The sequence below is a fragment of the Aethalodelphis obliquidens genome, unplaced genomic scaffold (assembly GCF_003676395.1).
Source record: "Aethalodelphis obliquidens isolate GAN/ISIS:26980383/991018 unplaced genomic scaffold, ASM367639v1 scaffold79, whole genome shotgun sequence".
Taxonomy (NCBI): domain Eukaryota; kingdom Metazoa; phylum Chordata; class Mammalia; order Artiodactyla; family Delphinidae; genus Aethalodelphis; species Aethalodelphis obliquidens.
In genome coordinates, this window is record NW_020838023.1 from 7,382,594 (window position 1) to 7,399,202 (window position 16,609).

The 16,609-nt window shown below is 43.5% G+C and overlaps 1 protein-coding gene across 3 annotated transcripts in view; it reads left to right on the forward strand.

Moving 5' to 3' along the window:
- Nucleotides 1-16,609, forward strand: part of DEPTOR (DEP domain containing MTOR interacting protein) — a 142,963-nt gene that overhangs the window by 113,961 nt on the left and 12,393 nt on the right. The gene's annotated exons all lie outside the window — the stretch shown is intronic.

Sequence of the window (16,609 nt, forward strand, 5' to 3'; positions counted from 1 at the left end):
ACACACACACACACACACACACACACACACACACACACACACACACAGGGTTTATTCCATATAGAAGAAACCCAGAATGGAACATAGTTCCTTGGAAGAAAAGAATGACAGCTAAGACTTGACTGCAGTGTAAAGAAAATTTTGGAAGGAGGGGGTAGCAGTGAGTTTGAGCAGTGTTTCTCAACCTATTTTTTATTATCTTTCCCTTAAGGAGCCTTTTCAGGACATTTTTTTTTCCTTACTCATCTCTCCCCCATGAAATGTGGATACCACAGATAACTATATACCTGTTTATGGACTATATGTATGTGCGTATATGTATGTATATGTTTTACACATAAAAAGAGGAAGATTGTTTTTTCATCTGCTAAGAGGTAGGAAAAAAACTACCTAGGTCACCCCCAATGAAAATGCACAAGTTAGGGGAGGAAAGCTTAAGAGATTTATAAAATTGTGTTTTGAATTGAATCATAATTTTCGTATGACAGAATACACAGCTTTTTAAAATTTATTTATCCGTTCATTTATTTATTGTGGCTGCACCGCGCAGCTTGCGGGATCTTATTTCCCTGACCAGGGATCAAACCTGCGCCCTCACCGCTGGACCACCAGGGAATTCCCAACACAGCTTTTAAGTATATAGTTTGATAGGTTTTGTCAAATGTATGCACCTGTGTAACTACCAATCAGCACATAGAACATTTCCCGTATTCCAGAAAGTTCCCTCCTGCCTCTTTCCAGTCAGTCCCCTCCCACCAGAGGCAACCACTGTTATGAGTTCTGTCACCAGAAATTAGTTTAGACTTAGAGTCAGACAGAATCCTGGCTCCCCTCCTCATGGCTCTGTGATGTTTGGCACAGTATTTCTTTTCTCTGGGGTTTTTTCTCATCTGGTAAATGAGGACATATGTGGAGTCCTCCTTACAGGGCTGGTGAGGGAGGCGGGTTGCCCTTCATTCCCCGCAGCGTGACTGCAAGGCATACATCTCGAAGAGGTGTTCCTAGCTTGTGGAATAAGTCTGAGCATTTCTTCAATCCTGGAAATCCTTCTCAAATTCCCTGAGCGCCAGCCTTTCCACTTTAAGTTGCCATTTGCCTCGTGACCTGAGAATTCTGCCCAGTCCTCCCACTTCCCCCATGTTTCTGCTCCTAAGCTCATCTAGAAAGCCACACTCTGCTGCATACTGAGGCTGCAAGGTCCTTTCTGACGGATTTCATCCACTAGCACTTTCAGAAATCTCCCAGAGACTGACATATATACACCACTATGTATAAAATAGATAACTAATGAGAACCTACTGTATAGCACAGGGAACTCTGCTCAGTGCTCTGTGGTGACCTAAATGGGAAGGAAATCAAAGAAAGAGTGGATGTATGTATACGTATGACTGATTCACCTTCCTGTGCAGCAAGAAACTAACGCAACATTGTAAAGCAACTATACTCCAATAAAAATTAATTTTAATAAAATCTCCCAGAAAATTTCCAGAAGTCATGTCTGACTTCTCCTGGCCATTCTTCTTCCTTTCATCTGACACATCACATTCCCTTTACTTGTGGCCCATCCCACATTCACCGAGGGCTTAAGTTTCTCGTTTGTGTTTGGCAGCAGGTCATGTCATAAAGAGCCCAGGCTTGGGTGTCAGACACCAGATGTTTGAGGCCCAACTTCACCACTTCCATAGGACCCAGGATAACTACTTAAACTCTAGGCCTCAAATTCCTCACCTTCTTTTTTTTTCAGTATGCGGGCTTCTCACGGTTGCGGCCTCTCCCATTGCAGAGCACAGGCTCCGGACGCGCAGGCTCAGCGGCCATGGCTCACGGGCCCAGCCGCTCCGCGGCATGTGGGATCTTCCCGGACCGGGGCACGAACCCGTGTCCCCTGCATCGGCAGGCGGACTCCCAACCACTGCGCCACCAGGGAAGCCCTCACCTTCTTTTTTTAAATTGATGTATCGTTGATGGACAATATTATTTACGTTTCAGGTGTACAACATAGTGATTAACAATTTTTAAAGGTTATTCTCCATTTATAGTTATTATAAAATTGGCTGTATTCCCTATGTTATACAATAGATTCTTATAGCTTATGTATTTTATACATAATAGTTTGTACCTCTTAATCCCCTACCCCTATTTTCCCTCCCCCCTTAAATTCTTAACCTTTACAATGGCACTTATAATAGTTACAATTAAATGAAATGTGTCCTAGCACAGTATCTGGCTCATAATAAACAGTAAGCATTTGTAGGTGTCATGTATTATATTGCTTGTTAGAATCTTTGTGATGGTCTTCTGGCTGAGTCTCGCTTAAATAAATTTATGTTTACAAACACATAACGCAGAGTCACAAAACAGTAGCCAAAATGGGATATCATGGGAAGCAGAATCTATGTAATCATATGTTTCTGCCATATTGCCGCATGCCATTACAATTCTATCACTTTCTTAGAAATGCTAAATCTCTGTTTCTCATCTTAAAATGGCAGTGTTAATTGCTTCATGGCATGACTGTGAGGATAGATAAGGAAATGTGTATGAAGTATCAAGCCCCTGGCCTGTCACATAGTACCATTTAGTGAGCATCAGCTAACGTATTTCATCAAATATAAGGTGCGTTGATCGTAAGATGTGACCCGATTTCAGAGTTGTTAAAAGGTGCATCTGAAAATAAGTGATTATTGGCATTACATCAAATTTCAGCCCTACTGACTGCTATACACATATCAGTGGGTTTGTTTTCACATCTTGCTAAGCTTTTTGACACTGAGGTGAAACTAAACACTTTTAATCAGAACTGTAGAAAAAGGAACCTTTTACAAAGCAAAGACACGGGAAGTGTTAGAAATATCTTGGTATAATCCTGAGCTGTTCCTAAGTAGATCTGCTATGGGATCTAATACTGGCTTTCTTTGTGCTGGATCCCTGGAGACAGGAAGAAGGGCAAGTACTGAGAAATGGACAGCCCTGGGACCTCCCGGGTCTTAATAGATTAGGTGGTAACTTTATTTTTCTGGGTCACAACTAAATAATTAGTGAGAGGCCAAATCCTGTCAACCCTCTGAAGGACTCCACAAAACCAGTTACCCCAAGACTGTCTCCAGGTGTAAAGTCAGGGACCTCCCCAAGACTGACTGTATCTGGAAGAAATTCAAAGCTGTCCCAACCCAGGCAGGACATCTCTTTCCAAAGCTGTACTCCTGGATTTATCCATAAACAATCCAAGTATCATGGGAAGTAAAGATAAATATAGTAGTGTCTTTACTGTCTCCACTTGTATGTGACTTACAGAAGATTCCACAGTTTAAGGCTATATATCAGTTACAATTAGCTTCCTTTATGAACGAAGTGAAATCTTCATGAACAGTGGGTAAGACTAGTATTTCTTTTTTTTTAAAATTTATTTATTTCTTTATTTTTGGCTGCATTGGGTCTTCGTTGCTGTGCACGGGCTTTCTCCAGTTGCAGCGAGTGGTGGCTACTCTTCCATGCGGTGCACGGACTTATTGTGGTGGCTTCTCTTGTTGCAGAGCATGGGCTCTAGGGGCACGGGCTCAGTAGTTGTGGCACATGGGCTTAGTTGCTCCGTGGCATGTGGGATCTTCCCGGACCAGGGCTCGAACCCATGTCTCCTTCATTGGCAGGCAGATTCTTAACCACTGTGCCACCAGGGAAGTCCCTAGACTAGTACTTCTTTGCCATGTAAAAGCTGAAAAAAAGTCAATTCAAGACTGAGATACGTCTCCGAGGTCTCTGATTTCCCACGTTGTGTGTTTTCACTTTGCTCGGCTTCCATTCGCAAGGCCACTTCATGGTCTAGGATGGCTGCTGTAACTCTAGCCATTAGGTTTACTTCCTGAAAGTTGCACACACTACTTCTGTTTACATTCCATTGACTAGAACGTAACCACACATGGCCACACTTAGCTGCAAGGGAATCTGGGAAATGTTAAGTTTATTCTGGGTGACTCTTAAGGGTTCAGTTGTATACTGGTCCCAAAAAGATATATTGAAGTCCTAACCCCCAGTACCTGAGAATGTGACCTTATCTGCAAATAGGGTCTTAACAGAGGTAATCAAGTGAAGATGAGGTCATTAGGACTTAATCCAATATGACTGGTACATTTACAAAATGGGTGTATTTGGACATAGAGACAGATCCACACAGAATAAAGATAATGTGAAGGCATACATGGAGAAGATGGCCATGTGACTGGAGAGATGTATCTACAAGCCAAGGAATGCCAAGGATTGCCAGCCAACATCAGACGCTAGAAGGTACAGGGAAGGATTCTCCCCTAGAGCCATCAGAAAGAGCATGGCCTGCTGATACCTTAATTTCATACTCCTAGCCTCCAGAACGATGAGACAATGGATTTCTGTTGTTTTAATCCACCCTGTTTTTGGTATTTGTCATGGTAGCCCTAGGAAACTAATACAGCGACCGTGTCCAGGGAAAAAAAGGAGGTTCTATTAGTAAAGAGAGTGGGGACAATGGATCTTGGAGGACAACTAAGAGTTTCTGTCATTGACCAGAAAGAGCTGTACCAACATCCTTCAACTAATACTTATTGAGTGCCTACTGCATATGGTGCCCTGTGGGGTCTGCTGGTGGGCAAAGCAAGTGAGGCTCCTGCCCTCGTGGAGCTTCAGGTCGAGTGGTGAAGCAGATGTTAATTATTCACTCAAGTAGTTAATTATAAACAGTAATATGTGTGTTTGACAGGAACATTACTGGGTGCAAGACTTGGGGTCTCAGGTACACATTTTTGTAAGTTTGCGTATTTCATTCATTTTGAGAACTCCACGCTGAAGACTACAGAGTCATATGCTGAGTCTGCCATTTTGCCTTTAGCTTCAGAGTCTCTTAATTTCACCCATCATTTCTTTTTCTGCCAGATAAAGTCAAATATTGTTGGTATTACAGTTACAACTTACAATTCTCAGAGGAGAGCCTATGAGAGAAAGTGAAATGATGGAGAGCGAGATGAGAAAACGTTAGTTTGGCAGAGGTCAGGTCACTGGGACGGGAATTATGGATGTTGAGTTGATTGAATGCTTTGTTTTGCACATTCCTGTTGCTCCTCCAGTCTCTTCTGTCTCAGTAAATAACATTACCATCCACCCAGTTGCTGGGGCCAGAGACCTAGAAGTCATGCTTGCTTTTTTCTTTTCCCTCCAATTCAAGATGCTTCCAAAATGTATCCCAAATGCACCTGTTTTTCTTTATTTTCCCAAATCCAAACCACTGTCCTCTCTCACCAGGACTACTGTGGCTCTAACTGGGCTCCTTACATCTACTCTTTTTTTTTTTTTTTTACATCTTTATTGGAGTATAATTGGTTTACAATGGTGTGTTACTTTCTGCTTTGTAACAAAGTGAATCAGTTATACATATACATATGTTCCCATATCCCTTCCCTCGTAGCCTTAGAATCCATTCCCCACCTAGCAACTGAAAACAATCAGGTCTCCCATTCCCCTGCTTGAGAGCCTTAGTCGGTTTCACTTTGCAATTCGGGTAAAATCTAAAAGCATTACCTTGGACTCACAGCCCCACGTGATCTGACCTCTACCTGTCTTTCAAATCTTCTCTCCTTGCCTCCTTCCTCTTTGCTCGCCTCCATTACCACCTTTTAGTTCCTCAAACCAGTGATTGCTTTCTCTCCAGGAGGCATTTGCACCTTACACATCTCCTTTTTAGTTAGGATGGGAAGTCTTCATAGCATTTCTGACCACATTTCATTGGCTGGAATTGTGTTGTGTGGTCACTTCAAAGGGGCTGGGAATTTGAATATTTTATTTTCCAACTTTCATAGGGCGAGAGAAAGAGTGGATGGGATGAGGTGAGTCGAATCAAACCAACAGTATCTACCAGAGCCACTCACTTCTCTCCTTTATACCTTCATGTCTATTTTCTTCATAGATACGTATTTATTTTTTTTGAACCTCTCTAAGACATAGGCTCTATGAGGGCAGGGATAGTATCTAATCCTTTTTCCTTTTTTAAAAAAATATTTTATTTATTTATTTGGTTGTGCCAGGTCTTAGTTGTGGTAGGCGGGCTCCTTAGTTGCAGCTTGCCTGCTCTTTAGTTACGGCACATGTGCTCCTTAGTTGCGGCTTGCTGGCTCCTTAGTTGTGGCATGTGAACTCTTAGTTGTGGCATGCATATGGGATCTAGTTTCCTGACCAGGCCCCCTGCATTGGGAGCCCAGAGTCTTAACCACTGCACCACCAGGGAAGTCCCTCTAAATCTTTTTCTTTTTTAACTACGTGCTCAATGAATGTTTGTTGAGTCAATAAATTGACTTTGGTGAGTAGAGACAGTGGAGACTCAAGTCTAGGCGCTATCTCTGCTTTACTAGAGTAAAATGGCTTGTTAGAGTAGCAGATAGCCAGTGGAATTTCATTCTAGCACCTACCACACCACATGACAATAGGTGCTCACTATTTTTAAAAATCTCAATTGATTCCATTTATTCGTCTCAAATAATTGGAAGTTGATCCCCAAAGCTCTACCATTATATTCTAAGAGAGACAGACGAGTATAAAATATACTGCAGACCAACAGCAAGCATATAGTTCATGTGAAAATCGCTAGCATCTTGCCTTGTACAAAGTTGGTACCCATTTTTGTTTTTTAAAAGAATTTGAGCATGTCCATGGACGTCCAGACAATATATTATTTAAGATAAGGAGGCAGATGGCATTGAATATAGTTGTATAAAAAGGTAGTTTTTCCATGTAACATTTTGGGGCACATGTCCCATCCTTTCAGTAGATTTAATGGAGAACTAGTGAAAACAGTTCTAAGACCAATTAAAGCAACATTTGTTGAGCGATATTACATGCTGGGCACTGTGCTAGGTGCATTATCTCTGATCATTGATAATAACAATTCTGGACATAGGTGTTGTCTCCATTTTACAGATGGAAAAAAATGAGGTGCAGAAGCGTTAAGAACTTTGCCTAAGGTTAAGACGTATATGAATTCAGATATGCCTGGCTCTAGATTCTGTGCTTTGGAACCATTATTGTAAATGTGTGGAACTGATTATATCAAGAGAAGATATAAGCCAAAAATGCCCTTAATATCTCATAGGGATTTAGATGATCCTGTGGACAGAAGGATAATACTGCATTTGGGTCTGCTCTGTGTTGGCCCTTGTATAGCTATGTCCTCCAAGAACATGACACTGATAGGTGGCATTCTTGTGAGGTAAGAAATTCAGATCAATAAAATGTTTAAAAGTAAAGGATTGAGCTTTGAAAACTAGAAAGAGTATGTCCTTATCTCTGAGCTTTCTGTATCCCAGGATTTGAGCAGCCCGAATCTGTGTATCATTAGCTGTAATAGGATACTCAGCATTTAAGCTGGGCTCCTGAATGAATATTTTCTGTTGGTCGGAAGCCTGAAAGCATGACTCTTAGTGTCTCGGGATACCAAGCATAGATCCTGACGATGTGGTCATAGAGAGCCTCAAGCAACATCCATACTAAGCATTGTCAGATACCTTGTTCCACTTAGGGCTTTAGTTCCACTCAGGGTTTTTCTTCATTCTGTGTTTTGTCTGACACTGGTTCAAGTTCTCATTCTGGCTTAGTCCTATCTTTAGACTTGTCCCCCTTTGCCCTAAGACTTCATTTTCTGCTTCATTTATCCCTCAGCCCCCATGCACATACGTACTCTTTCCACCAGTCCTGCTGTGCAACCAGAGTGCAGCATCTACAGAAGACCTCCAGATTGCCAGGGACCTAGGATGCCCTGATCCCCACAGGACCTCTCTAGGCCAGTATAGATTTTGCCCGTCTTTTGATATCACTTTCAAACTAGTTTGACTTCTGGGAGGTGAAAGAAGCCATTGACAATGTTTAATGGTTCTTGGCTAGATTTTATTCTTGGCTGTTATCCAGGATTCTTCATTGGGTAGATTTATAAATGTGTTTGAAATTCACCCATATAAAAATGTCTGTTGAATTTCCAACACCAATAGTAGTGTTATTTCCACTACCAGTAATCAGAAACTTAGAGTTCAAGAGGTTCCACTGGTTCTTAACATTATTTAGGTCATAATTATGACCCCATTATTTAGGGGTCATGTGCCTCTTTGAGAATCCAGTGACAGCTATGGGCACTCTTCCTAGGAAAAAAGAGTGTGTGTGTGTGTGTGTGTGTGTGTGTGTGTGTGTGTGAGAGAGAGAGAGAGAGAGAGAGAGAGAGAGAGAGAGAGAGAGAACCACATTTGCACACAGTTTAATGCTGTTTGTGGATCATCTAAAACTTATCTTTGGACCCCAGGATAAAAATCTCCTCTCATTTTACAGGTAAAAAAGGTAAATCCCACAGAAGTGAAATGACTTATTCAGGGTTAAGGCAGATAAGCAGAACTGGGGTCTGAGCACTCCTGACCGTGCTGTGAAATTGTATGTGTGTAATATATCAGCTTTAATGCCTGGCCCAGGGGACACCCAGTTTATATTATTTCCATCCCTTCTCTACCCCACCCCTACTATCATATTCATTTCAGTGATTAATATGGTATGGGCTGGTTTGAGTTTATATTATGTTCAACTGTTTTTAATAGTAGTAATGAAGATGCCTTGCTTTGGTAAAACATGTGTCAGAGAATATTACATTTCTCACAACTTCCTGATACAGAGCTGAATAAGTACTATTAACTCCATTTTACATGTAAGAAAATCAAAGACCCAAGTAAGTTGTTCAGGGCCAAGTGAAGAGTGAGTTCCAGCTCTTCTCATGCCGTGAATTACATTTTGGGGGTACTGGGCTATCGTCTAATCCTCTTGTTTAAAATAAACATAAGCAAGAACATGAAGGTCCTTGAACGAATGCCCAGACCAGTGTTTCTCAACCTTCACTATCCCTCAGAATCACCTGGGAAACTCCTACAAAATACCCAGAGGTAGCGACTCAGTTGGTCTGGGGTGAGGCTCAGACATCAGTACTTTTCAGAAACTCCCAGGTGATTTAAATGTGCAGCAGCCAACAGTAAGGAATACCATCCCAGACCTCTTGTTTTTCTATTTTTTTGAACATTTAAAAAATTTTTTAAATTTATTTTTGGCTGCACTGGGTCTTCGTTGCTGCACACAGCCTTTCTCTAGTTGCAGCGAGCAGAGGCTACTCTTTGTTGCAGTGCATGGGCTTCTCATTGCGGTGGCTTCTTTTGTTGTGGAGCACGGGCTCTAGGCGCATGGGCTTCAGTAGTTGCGGCACGCGGGCTCTAGAGCATGCGGGCTTCAGCAGTTGTGGCACATGTGTTCAGTAGTTGTGGCTGGCAGGCTCTAGAGTTCAGGCTCAGTAGTTGTGGCACAAGGGCTTAGTTGCTCCACACCATGTGGGATCTTCCCGGACCGGGGCTCGAACCCGTGTCCCCTGCATTGGCAGGCAGATTCTTAACCACTGCGCCACCAGGGAAGTCCAAAGTGATTATTATTATTTTTTTTGGGCCACACCACGAGGCTTGCAGGATCCTAGTTCCCCGACCATGGATTGAACCTGTGGAAGTGCAGATTCTTAACCACTGGACCGCCAGGGAAGCCCCCCCGACCTCTTAAAAAGATGGGTTCAGTGCTGCATCATCCCTTCTGGTTGTTGGATGAGAGGCTGTGCTGGTTTTCATGCCTCAGATTCAAACAGAAGGTGGTGTTCCATGGCTTGTCTTTGAAAGATATTGCAAAGGCATTTGCATGGTGTGCTTTGGGCATTGAGGTGTTTCCTTGTAGTGTTATCAGTTACAAGCACGTTTAGAAATAGCTGAGCTCCAGTTGATGTCAGTATTCTCATGGAGCAAAACATGCAATGCAGCAGCCCCCAAAGCCCAGTAACACAGTGCTCGAGCCCATCTTGCTCCTGAGCTCATCACAGCTGCTTTGAATCACTGCAGCCGTGCCACGTGGCATTCAAGAAACCCGGCTTCCCCTAACAGCCAGCATAAGACATAGCTCTTGTCGCGTGTCCCGTACAGAGGGATGGGGTTTTGGGATGGATTTTCAGCCACATTGGATGATGAGGCTGCCAGTGAACAGCTGGGGTCTTGTAATCTGGGAAGGTTCCACTGTGTCCTGTTCTCTTTGAACAACAGAAGCTTTTTAAAAGAGAAGGAAAATACACTGCATACTGTCCCAAGGCAAGTTTAAGGCTGGTTTAAGGAGATTAATTTCTTATTAATTCAAATGTGCTTTGGGTATTTCAGTTTAAAACATGGATGTTTCTCCGCTGAAGAGCAAATGTTTACTTCCCCTGCCCCTTTGCTTCATACTAGACCTGTAGCCACCCAGATCTGGCTACCGTTTGCGCTGAGTAATGAAAAGTTCCCAGAGCAGGCTTTTAAATGGGGCTCTCTTGCCGGGGGCGGGGAAGGGCAGCCGTCTGCTTAAGGAGGGCCCCCAGAGCCCCTCTGCGTCTTGGAGGAGAAAGCCTCCTCTGTCCGGGGCCATGCGTGACCAGCTGTTTTACCACAGTAGGACCACAGTGCCCTAACTACACTGTGTTCTGCGCGGGGCAGCCGCCTGCATGTACCCACAGCTGGGGTTGATGAGATCAGGTTCCACTCCCCAGAGCCAGAATAATCAGGAAAAGGCACAGAGCATTTCTTTTTAGGCCCAGAGGTGGCATGACTGTTTCCCACCTTGGCTAGGTCAGCGGAGGCGGAGGACCGCAGGGTACTCATGTCTGTGTAAACTGGAATCCAGTGCTGTGGGTCCACATGTGCGGCACGACTTATGCATCTCAGATGCTGTGGAGAGTCCAAAGTCATCCTCTCTAAGAGCTTCTGATCTTGTGGAAATAGGATATATACAGAGAGAAATAGCTGGAAAAAAAATTACATGTTTGTCTATAATTAGGTGTTCCATTTTTTTTTAACATCTTTATTGGGGTATAATTGCTTTACAATGGTGTGTTAGTTTCTGCTTTATAACAAAGTGAATCAGTTATACATATACATATATTCCAAGAGGGAAGAGATAGGTGTTCCATTTTGCAGTAGGGATTCCATGTCCATCCCCGACTGCTTCCCCCATCACCTCAATGTCATAGACTCCCAACGTGGACTTTTCACCTCAAACTATCTCAGAGCTCCAGGCCACATTCCATGTCACCCCGGACACCAGTGCCAGCATGTCTCATCAGCACGGCAGTGTGTCCAAGTCCCTGCTCATCTTTGCCTTAAACTTGCTTCCCCCTCAGCTCAGTGCCTTGTGACCACCTAGAGGGGTGGGATAGGGAGGGTGGGAGGGAGATGCAAGAGGGAGGAGATATGGGGATATATGTATATGTATAGCTGATTCACTTTGTTATACAGCAGAAACTAACACACCATTTGTTAAGCAATTATACTCCAATAAATATGTTAAAAAAAAAACCAACTTGCTTCTCCTGTTAATCCTCAGACTCCATCCTCAACTCTTTCAGCACTGTCTATGCAATTTCCATTTTTATGCCTCCCTTAGATTTCCATCACTATAACTCAGGTTCTGGCTCTTTCGTCCTCTGTCTCAAGCCTGGGTGACTAGTTCCTTTTATACACTTCTTTTAGAGGGTCTGGTGGTGGGTGTGAGAGTCCTTCTTGTTGGCAGGGCTGGCAGTTGGGAGGAAGAGATAGATACAGAGCTGGGGGGAGCCAGGACAAGCTGGAAACTACCAGCCCTTCTGCATTTACCTCTCACCTCAAGGGCAACTGGTAGCAAGTTGTAATCCCTTAACATCTCTGCATGTGCGTTAATAACTTCTTTTTTCTACTACTCATTTCATATTCCCTGGACACTCAGCGAACCCCTCAGTTGTTTATGGTTTCCAAATCTTTACTCCTGGTTGGGTGACTTCCACTTTCTTTCCTGAAGGTTCTGGAATGGGATTATCAGGGAAGCTGGTGAAGAAATCTCTGGAAAGCTATGAGCTCATTGGCTGGTGGGGGGCTTGAAGCCACGCTTGTTTGGCAGGGCTGTCAGTGGGGAGAAGAACTGGGTCTGGAGCAGCACAGAACAAGGACAGGCTGGAACTCTATGGCATCTCCATGTTGGCCTCTCACTGCATTTAACCATGGCAGCCTTGAGGAATGTTTGCTCTCACTTCCACCTTCCAGATATTATGCTAATTTCTTCTGTGGCCAACTCCACTCTGAAACTGCCCTGGGAAGGGAATCTGGGAAATGTAGTTCTCGTTTGGCCAAGTTGACACCACAGAGCTCTACCCTCTTATTTATATTCATGTCCTTCCTACTAACTGACCCACAAAATGTCCTCGGTACAAGTATGAGGAAGGGATGGGGAGAACGAATATGAGATCCAGCCAGTAAAGGAGAGTGAGGATGCCCTGAAAAAGGGGTAGATCTTCCCTTGGGTACGGTACCTTGTACACGCTACTGCATATGGAATTGTGTTACATACGTCTAGGATGAGATTGCTTTCACTGTTGTCTCTGTAAGCAGAAACTATCTCTGTCTTGTTCCCTCTGGTTCCTTGAGGCAGGGACCCAAAAAGGATGAAATGTTTAAGATAGGTCTTTTCAGTTTGGTCTTTTCAGTTTGGTTTGGTCTTTTCAGTTTGGTCTTTTCTCTCCAAACTTCTAAAAAGAACTGGTTCTGGCAGACTAGAGTTGTATACACAACCTGGCTTATTTTCGCTGCTTTGTAAAAGACAGAAGAAATATGACCAGGCTGAATGCGGCCATCTGGAAAGTGTTCCTGGAAGCATTTTTGAATGCCCAGATTGGAAGTCAGCTTTTCAGGGTTAGCCTATAATCACTTTCCTGCATACAGGCTTAGCAAAAAGAGTTTGGTCTTGGCTAAGAATGCAGTGGATTAGCATTAGAAGTAAACATTCACAGGCATGAGAGCTGACCTGGAGGGTAGACCGCTTAATGTAGCAATGTCTGGTATGTTCTATAGGGATGGCGGAAAGAAGGAGCCAGTTTTTGTTGGGCACCAGGCTGGGTGCTCTACTAGTCGTTTAATGTGTATCATCTCCTCTCGTCTTTGTCACAACCCTATGAGCTGGAGAGTAGCTATATTTTACAGCTGAGGCTGACAGAGTTTGAATCAGAGCCTCTGGTTTTATAACTAAATGACAGAACCAAAAGCCAAACTAGCCCAGGTCTGTCTGGCTCCAGGGTCCTTGATCTTTCCATTATATCGTGGTGCTCTTCAAATCTGTTCATATTATTTTACTTTTCTGGTCCTGAGTTTCTCCGTCTGGCTAATCTTGGCGAAATACGTAATCAACTCTGCCAGGGGGTAGGTGTTTCTCTAGGAATGGAGATACTGGAGGGAACCCCGGTCTTCAACTCCACACGTTCTCTGGGACTGGTGTGAGCGGCTTCTAACGTTGACATGATCCAGAATATGACACACTGGGCCGTGCCCTCCGTTTATTGCTAGACTGTGGGAGTTGAGAGATAGAAGGCTTCACTCCTCCACAGGCTTTCCTGGTGGTCCAGTGGGTAAGACTCCACGCTCCCAAGGCAAGGGGCCCGGGTTTGATCCCTGGTCAGGGAATTAGATCCCACATGCATGCCGCAACTAAGATCCCGCATGCCATAATGAAGATCCCGCGTGCTGCAACTAAGACCTGGCACAGCCTAAATAAATAAATAAATATTTTTTAAAAAAAGGCGGCTTTATTCTTCCATCCTTTAGCCAAGTCAGTGTGGAACTCTCTTGATCCTTCAGCACAAGTTCTTAAACTGAGACAGTCCTGAGGAGCCTGGTTGGCAGGTCCATTTCTTGGCCCACAGATTGCTTGGTCCTGAATATAGCACCAGGTACTGATAGAATAAGGAAGGGGTTCTACAGCAGAAACCACAGGCTTGGCTACCCACCTTGGGAGTACTCAGTTCCCATTAGCCCTCGCAAAGGATGTCTAAGGTTTTTGGTCCAGATATCATGCCCCAAAGGAGGTTGCTCCATGCTCAGACCTATTTATAATCCTTTTACTTTTCCCACCAAAACACTACCAAGTAGATGGTGGCCTGTGTATCTCTGCAAAGTACTTACACACACACACACACACACACACACACACACACACACACACAGACATTTTGTTCTTAGCCCAGATCAGAGCAGCACCACCTTGGAGGTGTAAAATAAAGGAAACGAGACTTTGGCTCACTTTTCTAAAGCTAGAAAGTGTAATCAACACACAAGTCTCCTCTTATGATTAAAATAATATATAAAAAATGCGTTGCATTTGTGAAAACAGTTATAATGCAACTTTTCGTCTGATGAATAACCTTAATGTGTTCTGTATCTCGTTAAGTAATCTATCTTTGAAAATCTTGGAGGGACTTCCCTGGTGGTCCAGTGGTTAAGAATCTGCCTTCCAATGTAGAGGACGCGGGTTAGATCCCTGGTTGGGGAACTAAGATCCCACATGCCACGGCGCAACTAAGCCCCTGCACCACAACTAGAGAGCCCACACGCTACAACTTCTGAGCTTGCGAGCTCCAGAGCCCACGCGCCACAGCTAGAGAGAAGCCCGCGCACTGCAATGAAAGATCCCACGTGCCGCAGCTAAGACCCGACTAAGCCAAAAATTAATTAATTAATTTTAAAAAAAGAGAGAAAATCTTGGGTATATTAATATTACATTTTAGTATAATCCAGAAAAAAAGCATAATAATTTCTGGGTGTCAAATGGCTAATAATAAACATTCTAAGGGCAAACTACAAATTGAGTGAAAGTTTCTTGTGGAGGAAAGAATTTGGGGTCAGGGAGGAAGTCTGACCTTCTGGAGCCTTTTTCCTTTTGGCCGTCACTCCTGTGGGAGTTTAATACATGTGGTCAGAGCATGTCTCCTGCTGTTGGAAGCCCCAGTCTGCAAATACGGGCAATTCTAAGGAACTTCCTGTATCCACAAGGGGCAGCCAAGTCTGTGGCGGGGGAATGGGTAGGAGTGATAATTTGCATATCCCCTGTGGTATAAAGGCTCCCAGGTAACAGATTCCTTCAGTAGTAAAGGGAGTCCAAGGAATCTGTGGTTATAATGTGTCTGTGCTGTTTCTCTTCGGTGCCTGACCACTTCTTAGAACCTCGGGAAAGCACCAGATCAAGGGCATGCTGTCTGTCCTTAGCACAAGCAGACCTTGGACGCAGTCCCAGTGCAATCACGAACTGCTTGTAGGAAGGTGACAGAACCACCAGGGTAGGCTACAAATCCTCTATTCAGTCTAACACACGTCCCTAGAGAGAATCGCCAGGAAGGCAAATGTTCATCCTAACTTTGGGAATCCAAGTTCTCTGGACTGAACCTGAGTCCCTCCTATCGCCCCCTCCTTTAAGTGCACCACAATCCCCCCTCCCCATGACTGACCTGACACCACCACCACCCCCGACTGAGCAAAGTGAACCAAGGCTGAGCCTGGATCTGAAACAGACCTTTGGTCCACTTGTGCTGGGAGCGAGCAGATTCTGTTTGAAACCAGCAGGCACTTTGATTTCTCAATTTGCAACAAAAATTCTTTAGAGTTGCTTTTTGTTGTTGCCGCTGTTTTGTTGTGAAAGAAAGTCATTCTTACACACAGTTGGCTTTCCTTCAAGGCTAATTGTGCAGTCTGTTCTTTGGGGATACCACATAGCCACATAGCATGCTTAAAATGCATAAAGTTTAGAGGAAGACGGTCATTCTCTGGAGAGCAAATCCTGTGTTTATCCAAGAACTGCATCTCTGCCTCCTCCCACACCAGTCACTCTCTAGCCAGTTGCATATTTGGTGGAGAGATTTATGGAACTGAACATACAGCTGCAAATTTTCTTTCTTTTTCTTTTTTTCCCCAAGAACAGTGTTCTGCTGTCAGGGCTGTTATGCAATAAGCACACACACACAACTTATTTACTCCAGGAATGTCCAAAACTCCTAAGTGGTATCCCTTGCTGAATCTGACTGTGTGGGTAAACATAAAGCATTCTATGGAGGAAAGAAACTCATTCCATAGATGTAACTAACAAATCTTGACTCAGCTTATGTCTCTGTCTAATATTTTGTTCAAGGACCATCCATGAGTCTAGCTACACTCTACAACTTCTTCAGTTCTGAAGCAACTTTGTTAAAGTGAATGTCTTAGGGACAGGAGCAGAGATTCTTTAACTGAATCCCACTGCTCTGTTTACTTTAAGATTATGCTGATTATTTACTGGGGCTCCTGGATGCTCTATCCTTATGGGGTTCTCTTGGATTGGGGAAAATTCTCTCTTATCACCCTGTATTGTTTTTTTATTTTTATGGGTTTTTTTTCATTTTTCATTTTAAAAAAATGTTCTTTTGGGATTTCTGTGGCGGTCCAGTGGTTAAGACTGTGCTTCCACTGCAGGGGGCATGGGTTCGATCCCTGTTTAGGGAACTAAGATCCCTCATCCCGCATGCCACATAGCCAAAAAAACAAAAAAAAGTTTTTAAATTTTTTTATTGAAGTATAGTTGATTTACAATAGCATGTTAGTTTCAGGAATACAGCGCAGCAATTCTCTTCCCTTATAGGTTATTACAAAATATTGAGTAGAGTTCCTTGTGCTATACAGTAGGTCTGTTTTGGTATCTATTTCATACATGGTAGTGTGTATATGTTAATCCCAACCTCCTAATT